Source organism: Octopus bimaculoides, chromosome 10 (assembly GCF_046866305.1).
Source record: "Octopus bimaculoides isolate indiv1 chromosome 10, ASM4686630v1, whole genome shotgun sequence".
NCBI lineage: Eukaryota > Metazoa > Mollusca > Cephalopoda > Octopoda > Octopodidae > Octopus > Octopus bimaculoides.
In genome coordinates, this window is record NC_142937.1 from 65,188 (window position 1) to 76,658 (window position 11,471).

At 55.9% G+C, this 11,471-nt stretch overlaps 1 non-coding gene and 1 pseudogene across 1 annotated transcript; both read left to right on the forward strand.

Moving 5' to 3' along the window:
* Positions 1-6,456: 6,456 nt before the first annotated feature.
* Positions 6,457-6,615, forward strand: LOC149133426 (5.8S ribosomal RNA). Its single transcript, XR_016243519.1, has one exon. It is a non-coding gene; the product is annotated as a 5.8S ribosomal RNA (ribosomal RNA).
* A 528-nt stretch (positions 6,616-7,143) lies between these two features.
* LOC149133427 (large subunit ribosomal RNA) lies at positions 7,144-9,789 on the forward strand (annotated as a pseudogene).
* Positions 9,790-11,471: the final 1,682 nt, after the last annotated feature.

An 11,471-nucleotide genomic window follows, 5' to 3' on the forward strand; every position in this document is an offset into this window, starting at 1 on the left:
CGAGCGGAATTCGAACGTACGTACGGGTGTTCGGCCTGCCTCCGCACCGTTCGAGCGGAATTCGATCGTACATTCGTCGGTTCGGCCTCCCTCTGCACCGTTCGAGCGGAATTCGAACGTACGTACGGGTGTTCGGCCTCCCTCTGCACCGTTCGAGCGGAATTCGAACGTACGTGCGTCCGTTCTGGCAACATCTTCACCGTTGGAATGCAATTCGATCGTACGTGCGTCCGTTCGACCTCTCACTGCACCTTTTGAGCGGAATTCCAAAGTACGTGCGTCCGTTCGGCCTGCTTCTGCAACGTTCGAGCGGAATTCGGACGTACGTGCGTCCGTTAAGGCTCCCTCTGCACAGTTCGAACGGAATTCAAACGTACGTGCGTCCGTTCGGCTTCCCTCTGCACCGTTCGAGCGGAATTCGAACGTACATGCGTTCGTTCGGCCTCCCTCTGCACCGTTCGAGCGGAATTCGAACGTACATTTGTCCGTTTGGCCTCCCTCTGCACCGTTTGAGCGGAATTCGAAAGTATGTGCCTCCGATCGGCCTCCGTCTGCACAGTTCGGGCGGAATTCGAATGTACGTGCGTCCGTTAAGGCTCCCTCTCCTCCGTTCGATCGGAATTCGAACATACGTGCGTCCGTTCTGGCAACATCTTCACCGTTGGAATGCAATTCGATCGTACGTGCGTCCGTTCGACCTCTCACTGCACCTTTTGAGCGGAATTCCAAAGTACGTGCGTCCGTTCGGCCTGCTTCTGCAACGTTCGAGCGGAATTCGGACGTACGTGCGTCCGTTAAGGCTCCCTCTGCACAGTTCGAACGGAATTCAAACGTACGTGCGTCCGTTCGGTCTACATCTGCACCGTTCGAGCGGAATTCGAACGTATGAGCGTCCTTTCGACCTCCCCCTGCTCCGTTCGAGGGGAATTCCAAAGTACGTGCGTCCGTTCGGCCTGCCTCTGCACCGTTCGAGCGGAATTCGAACGTACATGCGTCCGTTCGGCCTCCCTCTGCACGGTTCGAGCGGTATTCGAACGGTACGTCCGACCGTTCGGCCTCCCTCTGCACCGTTCGAGTTAAATTCGAACGTACGTGCGTTGGTTCGGCCTCCCTCTGCAAGCTTCGAGCGGTATTCGAACGTACGTGCCTCCGTTCGGCCTCCATCTGCACCGTTCGAATGGTGTTCGAAAGTACGTGTGTCCGTTAAGCATCCCTCTGCACCTTTCGGGCGGAATTCGAACGTACGTGCGTCCGTTCGGCCTCCCTCTGCACCGTTCGAGCGGAATTCGAACGTACGTATGCCCATTCGGCTTCCCTCTGCACCGTTCGAGCGGAATTCGAACGTACGTGTGGGTGTTCGGCCTCCCTCTGCACCGTTCGAGCGGAATTCGAACGTACGTGTGGGTGTTCGGCCTCCCTCTGCACCGTTCGAGCGGAATTCGAACATACGTGCGACTGTTCGGCCTCTCTCTGCACCGTTCGAGCGGAATTCGAACGTAAGATCATTCGTACGGCCTCCCTCTGCTCCGTTCGAGCGGAATTCGAAAGTACGTTCGTCCGTTCGGCCTCCCTCTGCACGGTTCGAGCGTAATTCGAACGTACGTGTTACCATTCGGCTTCCCTCTGCACCGTTCGAGCGGAATTCGAGCGTACGTGTGTGTGCCCATTCGGCTTCCCTCTGCACCGTTCGAGTAGAATTCGAACGTACGTGCGTCCGTTCGGCCTCTCTCTGCACCGTTCGATTAGAATTCGAAAGTACGTGCGTCCGTTCGGCCTCCGTCTGCACCGTTCGAGCGGAATTCGAACGTACGTGCGTCCTTTTGGCCTCCTTCTGCACCGTTCGAGCAGAATTGGAACGTACATTCGTCCGTTCGGCCTCTCTCTGCACAGTTCGACCGGAATTCTAACGTACGTGCGTTCGTTCGGCATCCCTAAGCAACGTTCGAGCGGAATTCGAACGTACGTGCGTCCGTTCGGCCTCCTTCTGCACCATTCGTGCGGAATTCGAACGTACGTGCGTCCTTTAAGCCTCTCTCTGCACCGTTCGAACGGAATTCGAACGTACGTACTTCCGTTTGGGCCCCTCTACACCATTCGTGAGGAATTCGAACGTACGTGAGTCCGATCGGCCTCCCTCTGCACTGTTCTAGCGGAATTCGAGCGTACGTGCGTCCGTTCGGCCTCCCTCTGCCCCGTTTGAGCGGAATTCGAACGTACGTGTGCCCGTTCGGCCTCCCTCTGCATCGTTCTAGCGGAATTATAACGTACGTGCGTCCGTTCGACATCCCTCTGCGCCGTTCGGGCGGTATTCGAAAGTACGTGCGTCCGTTCGGCCTCTCTCTGCACCGTTCGAGCGAAATTCGAATGTACGTGTGCCCATTCGGCTTCCCTCTGCACCGTTCGAGCAGAATTCGAACGTACGTGCGTCCGTTTCGCCTCCTTCTTCACCGTTCGAGCGAAATTCGAAAGTACGTGCGTACGTTCGAGTGGATTACGAACGTATGTGCGTCCTTTCGGCCTCCCTCTGCACCGTTCGAGAGCAATTCGAACGTACGTGCGTCCGTTCCGCCTCCCTCCTCACCGTTCGAGCGGTATTCGAACGTACGTCCATCCAATCGAACTCCCTCTGCACCGTTCGAGCGGAATTCTAACGTACGTGCGTCCGTTTCTCCTCGCTCTGCACCGTTCGAGAGGAATTCGAATGTACGAACGTTGCAGATGGAGGCCGAACGGACGCACGTCCGTTCGAATTCCGCTCGAACAGTGCAGAGGGAGGCCGACCGGACGCACTTACGTTCGAATTCCGCTCGAACGGTGCAGAGGGAGGCCGAACGGACGCACGTACTTTCGAATTCTGCTCGGACGGTGTCGGGGGAGGACGAACGGATGCACGTACGTTCGAATTCCGCTTGAACGGTGCAGAGGGAGGCCGAACGGACGCATATACGTTCGAATTTCACTCGAACGATGCAGAGGGAAGCCGAACGGACGCACATACTTTCGAATTCCGCTCGAACGTTGCAGATGGAGGACGAACGGACGCACGTACGTTCGAATTCCGCTCGAACAGTGCAGAGGGAGGCCGAACGGACGCACTTACGTTCGCATTCCGCTCGAACGGTGCAAAGGGAGGCCGAATGGACACACGTACGTTCGAATTCCACTCGAAATGTCCAGAGGGAGGCCGAACGGACTCACGTACATTTGAATTCCTCTCGACCGGTGCAGAGGGAGGCCGATCGGACGCACGTACGTTCAAATTCCGCTTGAACGGTGCAGACGGAGGCGGAACGGACGCACGTACGTTTGAATTCTGCTCGAACTGTGAAGAGGGAAGCTGACCGGACGCATGTACTTTCGAATTCCGCTCGAACAGTGCAGAGGGAGGCCGAACGGTGCAGAGGGAGGCCGAACGGACGCACGTACGTTAGAATTCTGCTCGAATGGTGCAGAGGGAGGCCGAATGGACACACGTTCGATCGAATTCCACTCGAAATGTCCAGAGGAAGGCCGAACGGACTCACGTACATTCGAATTCCTCTCGAACGGTGCAGAGGGAGGCCGAACGGACGCACGTACTTTCGAATTCCGCTCGAATAGTGCAGAGGGAGGTGGAATGGACGCACGTACGTTAGAATTCTGCTCGAATGGTGCAGAGGGAAGCCGAATGGACACACGTACGTTCGAATTCCACTCGAAATGTCCAGAGGGAGGCGGAACGGACGCACGTACGTTTGAATTTTGTTCGAACCGTGAAGAGGGAAGCCGAACGGACGCATGTACTTTCGAATTCCGCTCGAACGGTGCAGAGGGAGGTGTAACGGACGCACGTACGTTCGAATTCCGCTCGAACAGTGACAATTAGTGATGATAAAATTTCTCTCTTTCTCGCTACCTCTTCAATAAACTTTTCAACCATGTAATTCTCCTCTTTATGTCTTTAACATTTCTCTTCAGCTCTCACTTCCACCAATGATGAGTGACAACATAATGCATTGGCTAGCTATCTGCTCTTTCATTCACTTTCACATTCTCTCTACTGCTCTCTCACTTCATCTTCTCATCTCTAACAATCTAAACCATGATGTGTAAACAAACAGCTAGGAGAATAATAGGATCTACTCTGTTTGTTTGCCAGCGGCTCCAAAAATTAAAGTTTACTGAAAATTTTAAAATTTGGCACAATAATACTCTTGCCCAAACTGAGCTGCTGGAGTTGTTTCATTTTTTCCAGAAAAATGTTTTTAAAAAGTTATAGATGTTTAAAGTTTGATCATTTTCACCCAGTCAGGAAACAGGATTTGGAAGATGTCATTTTGTGGGTGACTGCACATTTTGTCGTCAGCATCCTGAAAATAGCATATGTTGTCAATATTTGTAAACAACATGTATTATGTCTCTGGTAATTTTCTTTCATGTAAATAAATCTCATCGAGTTGTTATTTTTAACACAAAAGTTCTTTCATGTAAATAAATGTTTGTTAATTTAAAAGAGAATAACAGTTAGTTTTAAATCTGTGAGCAAGATGTTGGCAAATGAACTTTAATTTAAAAGATTTATCAAAAAAATCTTATTTAGCTGTAATTTTTAGCACACCTCGCAACCATCTCAATGCTCAATGACAAAGGGCAACGTGTAAACAAGACTGCTGTCAACACGTGCTTCCTCACAGACTTTTCAAAGACTGTTACTATGGCAACAGGCAAAAGAGTTCTCATGTTACTATTGAAATAGACATGAATGTGTCTGTGGCTTACGATTGGCTGAAATTACCAAACTTTTCAAACTTTAATTACTAATAACTCTTTATTTATTGATTTACAGCAACAATTACTTTCACTTCATTAATTAGCCTATAAAAATGTATCATTACACTGAATATGAAATTAATTCAAACAGAAAATTGATGCTAGCAGCCGCTGGCAACCAAACAGAAAAGGGATCTAGTTAAATTGATTCACAAAATCAACCCCCTTTAATTTTGCTCAGATTGCTTTCAATTTTGGTGTATCGATGCAACTCTGAATTTTGATTACGATCAACCAGTTACGTTATCTCGTAAATTAAAGAATCTAATGTTATTTGGAATTAAAGTTGGCAAAATTTGGGTAATTTTAGCCAATCAACAGACAGCGAGGCATTAACAAATTGTTAATTAGATCCTGGACATGTAAACAAAAGACCTAGCCATGTCACACTGGGTTGTACTGATTCTAATTATGGATTATGTTGTGGGTATACGTGTGCTGTGGTATACTCAGCCAGTTATATGTTAATATGTGTAACCATTAGACTACAAGCTGACAGAATCATTAGAATTCTTCAAGGTTGCTTTACATTCTGAGTCCAAATTCCACTAAAGTTGACTTTGCCTTTCATCCTTGGAGGGCTGATCAAATAAGTACCAGTTGAATGTGTAACCAGTTCAATTGATCATCCTAGTGTGTTAAGATCATTTGTAGGAATGTTATCACATTATCGTCGCTTTTTACCAAATATTTCAACAGTGCTGATAGATACCCTTATATTCCTTATTGCATAATGATTCCCTTTGGGGATGGAATATTGAACATCAGAAAGTGTTTGCTACAGCTAAGAAGTTACTTACTAGTTCATCTTTACTTGTGCATTATGACCTGCATAAACGTTTAATGTAACAATGTGATGCATCTCCATCAGGGCTAGGTATAGCCCTTTGTCATCGAATGAATGACAGTACTGTTCGTCCTGTAGCTTCTGCCTCATGTACACTGTTACCAGCTGAAAAGAACTATTCTCAGTTGGACAAAGAAGCACTTGCAGTTTTAGTCGGTGTCCAGTGTTTTCATCAATATGACTGGACAAGCCCCTAGCGCTCGCCGGCTGGCGGCGGCCGATTCAGCTTCTCGCTCCTCACATGGTGATGGCAGGTGGTCACATCGGTGTGACTCGCGGTGAAGAAGAAGCATGCCAACCGCGCCCCTGCTCGCTGCCCTGCATCAACAAACGATTGAATAGGCGATGATATCAGGTTGATCCTGCCAGTAGTCATATGCTTGTCTCAAAGCTTAAGCCATGCAAGTGTAAGTTCATGCCGTAAACGAATGGTGAAACCGCGAATGGCTCAGGAACTGGACCTAATCCTCTAACAGTGCAGCCTCAACCTCAGCCGAGCAACGAGCAAGTAGAAGCGGCGTCATCAGCGGTGAACGAAGCCCGCAAATCGTTTCCGCTGTCGTTATGCTTCCTTCTCGTTCTCTCTCTGGCAGCTGCCGACCGCGCAGTTTTCACCCAGCCTGCGTCCGCCCGAATACAATGCGCTAGGCCGACGGTGCTGCACGCTTTGCGGCTCCACGAACCTCAATATCTCTCTCGTCTTCCTTCCTTTCCTCGCCCCCGCGTCGGCCAGCATCAGCAGTGCCGGTAGGCGGTCGTCAGTCACTACTAGTAGTAGTAGTAGTAGTAGCAAATACCGAAACCCTGGACGGGGGATCACTCGGCTCGTCCGTCGATGAAGAGCGCGGCTATCCGCGTGAACTGATGCGAATTGCAGGACTCAGTGAACATCGACACCTCGAACGCACATTGCGACCCCGGGATCCCATCGTCCCGGGGCCCCGTCCGGTCGAGAGGCGGTCACGACACGAAAAAGCCGTCCGCCGTTGCAGCAGCAGCAGCGGCGGGGAGTCGGGAGTCGCAGGAAAGGGCGCGCGCCGGGGAAGCGGGCGGGCAGCGTGAACAGCTCGCCTTTCGTTCTCGCTACTGCTTCTGCTTCCGGCACGACTAGCGAGCGCGCGCCGCTCGATCCTCCGTCTCCCGCAATGCCAGACCGTCATCGCTGCGACACCTGCCACGGAACGGCCGACATGTGCAGTAGCAGCAGGGAACGCACCGTCCGCCGTTCGTGCGCACTCTTCTGCCTGCCGCCCTCGCCGTCGTTGCCTCCTCTTATTACTCCGTGGCGGCCGTTGCCGCCGCCGCCGCCGCCGCCGCAGCCGTCTACATCTTCGGTCGGTGTTCGCTCTGTGGATCTCGTTTGCGAGCGTTCGTGCCGGCCGACGACGACGACGACGACGACGACGACGAATCGAATGCGGTTTGCCGCAGCGACGACTTTTTTTTTTTTTTCTAAGCTAATGCTGCCCTCGACTCGGACGAGACTACCCGCCGAACTTAAGCATATCGCTAAGCGGAGGAAAAGAAACCAACCGGGATTCCCTAAGTAACGGCGAGTGAACCGGGAGAAGCCCAACGCCGAATCTCGTCGGCCGCGCCGGTCGTCGAGAGCTGTGGCGCAAGGGTCGTACACGGTCGATCGTTTCGCCCGGCTAGGTTCGGAGTCCCCTCGATCGGGGCTGCCCAGACCGGGTGCCAGGCCCATTCGAAGCCGGCGGCGATCGGCGGTGTTTCTTTTCGGCCCGAGAGTCGGGTTGCTTGGGAACGCAGCCCAAAGCGGGTGGTAAGCTCCATCCAAGGCTAAATACGGGGACGAGTCCGATAGCCGACAAGTACCGCGAGGGAAAGTTGAAAAGAACTTTGGAGAGAGAGTTCAAGAGACCGTGAAACCGCCCAGGGGTAAACGGGTAGGACCGCTCACCGCGATCGCGAGGGGACTCAGTCCGCTGCCACTTTCACCCCCGCCTCCTAAGGCGCCGTCGTCGCCGACGAACGCGTCGGTGGCGGCCGCTCGTTTCCGCGGGCGGTCGTCTGCCGCCTCGTCGGCGCTCGATTTCCGTGGCGCCGGCATCGGACGCACTTCCCCTCCGATCCGTCGTCGCGACCCGTTCCCGTCGGGCCGGTAGGCGCGCGGCGTCCGCAGGTCGCAGACGAGCGCCTCGGCGTCCGGAACCCGTTCACGCGGGGACCGACCGGCGTCGGGATCCACGCGCTTCTCTCGACCGGGCCCGTCGCTCCACGAAAGCGCAGGCACGGCTAACCGACGGAGACGGGCTAACGCACCTCGCCCTCAGCACTCACGACGCAGCGAGTCGCGAAAGCGACGCGGCCGCCCGCCTGCTCCTTCTTCTTCTACTACTTCTTCTACTTGCTCCTCGTCTTTGCGCGTGGTGCTACAGCAGCAGGAGCGGTGGTTGTTGGAGGAGTCGGCGGGATCGCCCGAAAAACCGCCCGCTGCTGCCGGTCAGCGACGAGCATCGGCAACCTACCCGACCCGTCTTGAAACACGGACCGAGGAGTCCCAGTCGACTGCGAGTCGTTGGAGCCTTTCACTTTGCGAACTCCGACGGCACAGCGAAAGCGAGAACGTGACACGTCGCCGCTCGGGGGAAGGGAGTTGGGCCGCTGTCGCAGCAGCCGGCGCAGTTGCTGCCGCCGTCGTCTAATCTCGTCGGTTGCTGCAGCATCAGCGGTGGTGGTGGCGGCGGCTCGCTTCTTTTTTTGTAACACGCGGCGTTTCGAAGCATCGTTCCCGGGTCGGGCCCGCGCGTTCGCGCTCGAAAGCGCGCGTTCCCGCTCCGACTCAGGTGTAGCAGGCGGCCGGGGACCCGAAAGATGGCGATCCACGCCCGGTCGGGACGAAGCCAGAGGAAACTCTGGTGGAAGTCCGAAGCGCCTCTGACGTGCAAATCGATCGTCGGAACCGGGTGTAGGGGCGAAAGACCAATCGAGCCGTCTAGTAGCTGGTTCCCTCCGAAGTTTCCCTCAGGATAGCTGGCGCCAGCAGGAGAACGACACGCAATTCCGTCCGGTAAAGCGAACGACTGGAGGCCCCGGGGACGTTGACGGCCTCGATCTACTCTCGAACTCGGAACGGGCGAAACGGGCCGCTACTCCTCTCCCGAACGGAGGCGGCCGTTTACGAATCGTTGGGAATAATGATAATTTTATTATTTTGCGCGTTTCTTGCGACGAATGCACGGTGCCAAGTGGGCCACTTTTGGTAAGCAGAACTGGTGATGTGGGATGAACCGAACGTCCGGCTAAGGTGCCCTACGCTTCGCCCATTAGATCCCCGAAAGGGTGTCGGTCGATATAGACAGCAGGACGGTGGCCACGGAAGTCGGAATCCGCTCAGGAGTGTGTAACAACTTACCTGCCGAATCGACCGGCCCCGAAAATAGATGGCGCTGGAGCGAGCGTCCGATGCCGGACCGGCCGGGCGACAGTTTGCGCGATCGCCGGCGAGGCGACTTTCCGATGCCCGGTCGAGTAGGAGGGCGCCGCGGCGTGCATGGAAGCCGCGGGCGCGAGCCCGGGTGAAGCCGACCGCGGGTGCAGATCTCTGTGGTAGTAGCAAATATTCGAACGAGACCTTCGAAGACCGAAGTGGAGAAGGGTTCCGTGCCAACGGCGGTCGAGCACGGGTCAGTCGGTCCTAAGAAGCGGGCGAAAGCTTCCACGAAAGGCGCCGGATCCGTCACGAAAGCGGTTGTAGCAAATATAATAGCAGCAGCAGATGCGGCCGGCCTCGCATCGAAAGGGAATCGGGTTAATATTCCCGAACCCGAACTCGGAGAGTGCTCGTCCGGCGGTGGGAACGCGGCGCGCCGCTCCTAGCAGCGCGTTTGTCGTCGAAGCCGGCGGTCGGGCGAAGCAGCGGCAACGCAAGCGAGCCCGGAGACGTTGCCGGGAGCCCCGGGAAGAGTTCTCTCTTCTTCGTAAAGGACCGCGTCCGTGGAATCGGCTCGTCCGGAGATACGGATATGGTACCTGTAGAGCGCCGCGTCTCGGGCGGCGTCCGGTGCGCTCTCGGCGGCCCTGGAAAATCCGGGTCCGTAACGATTTGCAGCTCTCGAGTCGGTCCGTACCCACCATCCGCAGCAGGTCTCCAAGGTGTACAGCCTCTCGTCGATAGCGCCAATGTAGGTAAGGGAAGTCGGCAAAATGGATCCGTACCTTCGGAAGAAGGATTGGCTCCGAGGACCGGGTCGGTCGGGCCGTGTGTGTCGCTGCGCTCCCGCGCGGCGGTTGCTTCGCCGTTCGCTCGGCGTCGCGCTGCTGCAGCGGGCGCCGGAACACGTCTTCACGCGAAGCGGCGGATCGGTACGGGGCTGTAGCGTTGGCGTCGGACTCGGCATCTCGGGCGCCTTTCCGGCCGTCGTTTGCGCCGCCTTCCGTGGCGGCGGGCAACTCGCTTCGTGTCGGTGTGCGGTCGCGCCTTCGGTCAACGGGAGTTGGCGGCTTCTTCGTCGGGTAGGAAAGTCGGTTGGTCGGTCGGTCGGTCGCGTGCGGCATAGTCGTCAGCACGTCGCGTCCTCGCGGCGGAAAGCGGTGGTTGTCGCCGCGTCGGTCCTCCTCCTCCTCCTCCTCCTCTCGCACGCGCGGCCTTCTCTCGCGTCGGCGTTCCGCACCTCCCGACGCGCGGTCGGGCCGCCGTCGCATGTCGGCGCGCGGCGGTTTCATACGGGGCGCCCGGGGCGTAGTGGGCGCGAACAACACGGCTCCACACCCGAGACGCCGTGGAGCGACACGGCTTTGGGCTCGCCGTCGCGTCGGTGCTCGCGGCCCTCTGTTCCCGCCTTGCGTGGGGTCGTGCGGTCGTTGCACCACGACGCGCGGCAGGCGTTCGGCCGGCGGCGAACGGTCGACTCGGAACTGGTACGGACCGGGGGAATCCGACTGTCTAATTAAAACAGAGCATCGCGTAGCCGGCCGAGCCGCACAGACGCGATGTGATTTCTGCCCAGTGCTCTGAATGTCAAAGTGAAGAAATTCAACCAAGCGCGGGTAAACGACGGGAGTAACTATGACTCTCAACGGGTCGTTGCCTTGTCGTGGCAAGAGAGCTTACGTTCGTAATGCGGGCTATGTCGTGCTGTGTAGTCTGGGCTACACTGGTAGGTTCAACCATGCCGAATTGGTTGCATTGCATTGGACAAACGAAAAGCGGCCTAATCTCCCTGGCAGATCCGATACGGTGGGAGACTCCGCTGATTCTGGGGCGATACAAAGGACGGAGTGCATACGGACCGGTCTTCGCCACTCCTAGGGGCAGCCCTCTCGCGTGCCATGAGGGTCGGGGTGTGCTAGCAGTCCGTCTGGGTTGCCGTCTTAGTTTCACGGAGGAATGCCGAAAGAAGATGAATGTTACAACAAAACCACATCGACATACGGCAGCCAGGCGCCGATAAACTGGTGGTCTCGGGGTCCCGGGAAGGGCCCCGTTGTCAGTCGCGCCGTGGAAACCACTCACGGCGTGGCGAAGAGCTACTTCCCCCCAGGGTAGGTACAGGGTCATGCCTGCCTTGGCGTAATCTTGTTGACCCCCCGATTAGGACAGCCGACGGTGATTCCCAGCCGTCGGCGTATAGCGGCTATAAGTCGCTCACTGTTATACGAGACATGCCGGGCCGTTTTTTCCTGGAGTGTGCGTCCCACACGTTGGTTCTCCGCGGCGAACAACTCCCGCCGGACCTCGCGGCTGACCATGTTGCCCTCTCCGGCCTCCCCGCTTCCGTTCCCCCTCGCCTTGATGAGGACGGATCGCCCGTTGGGGTGGCTGGCGATGGTGGCGTGGCCTGCCAACCGCCGG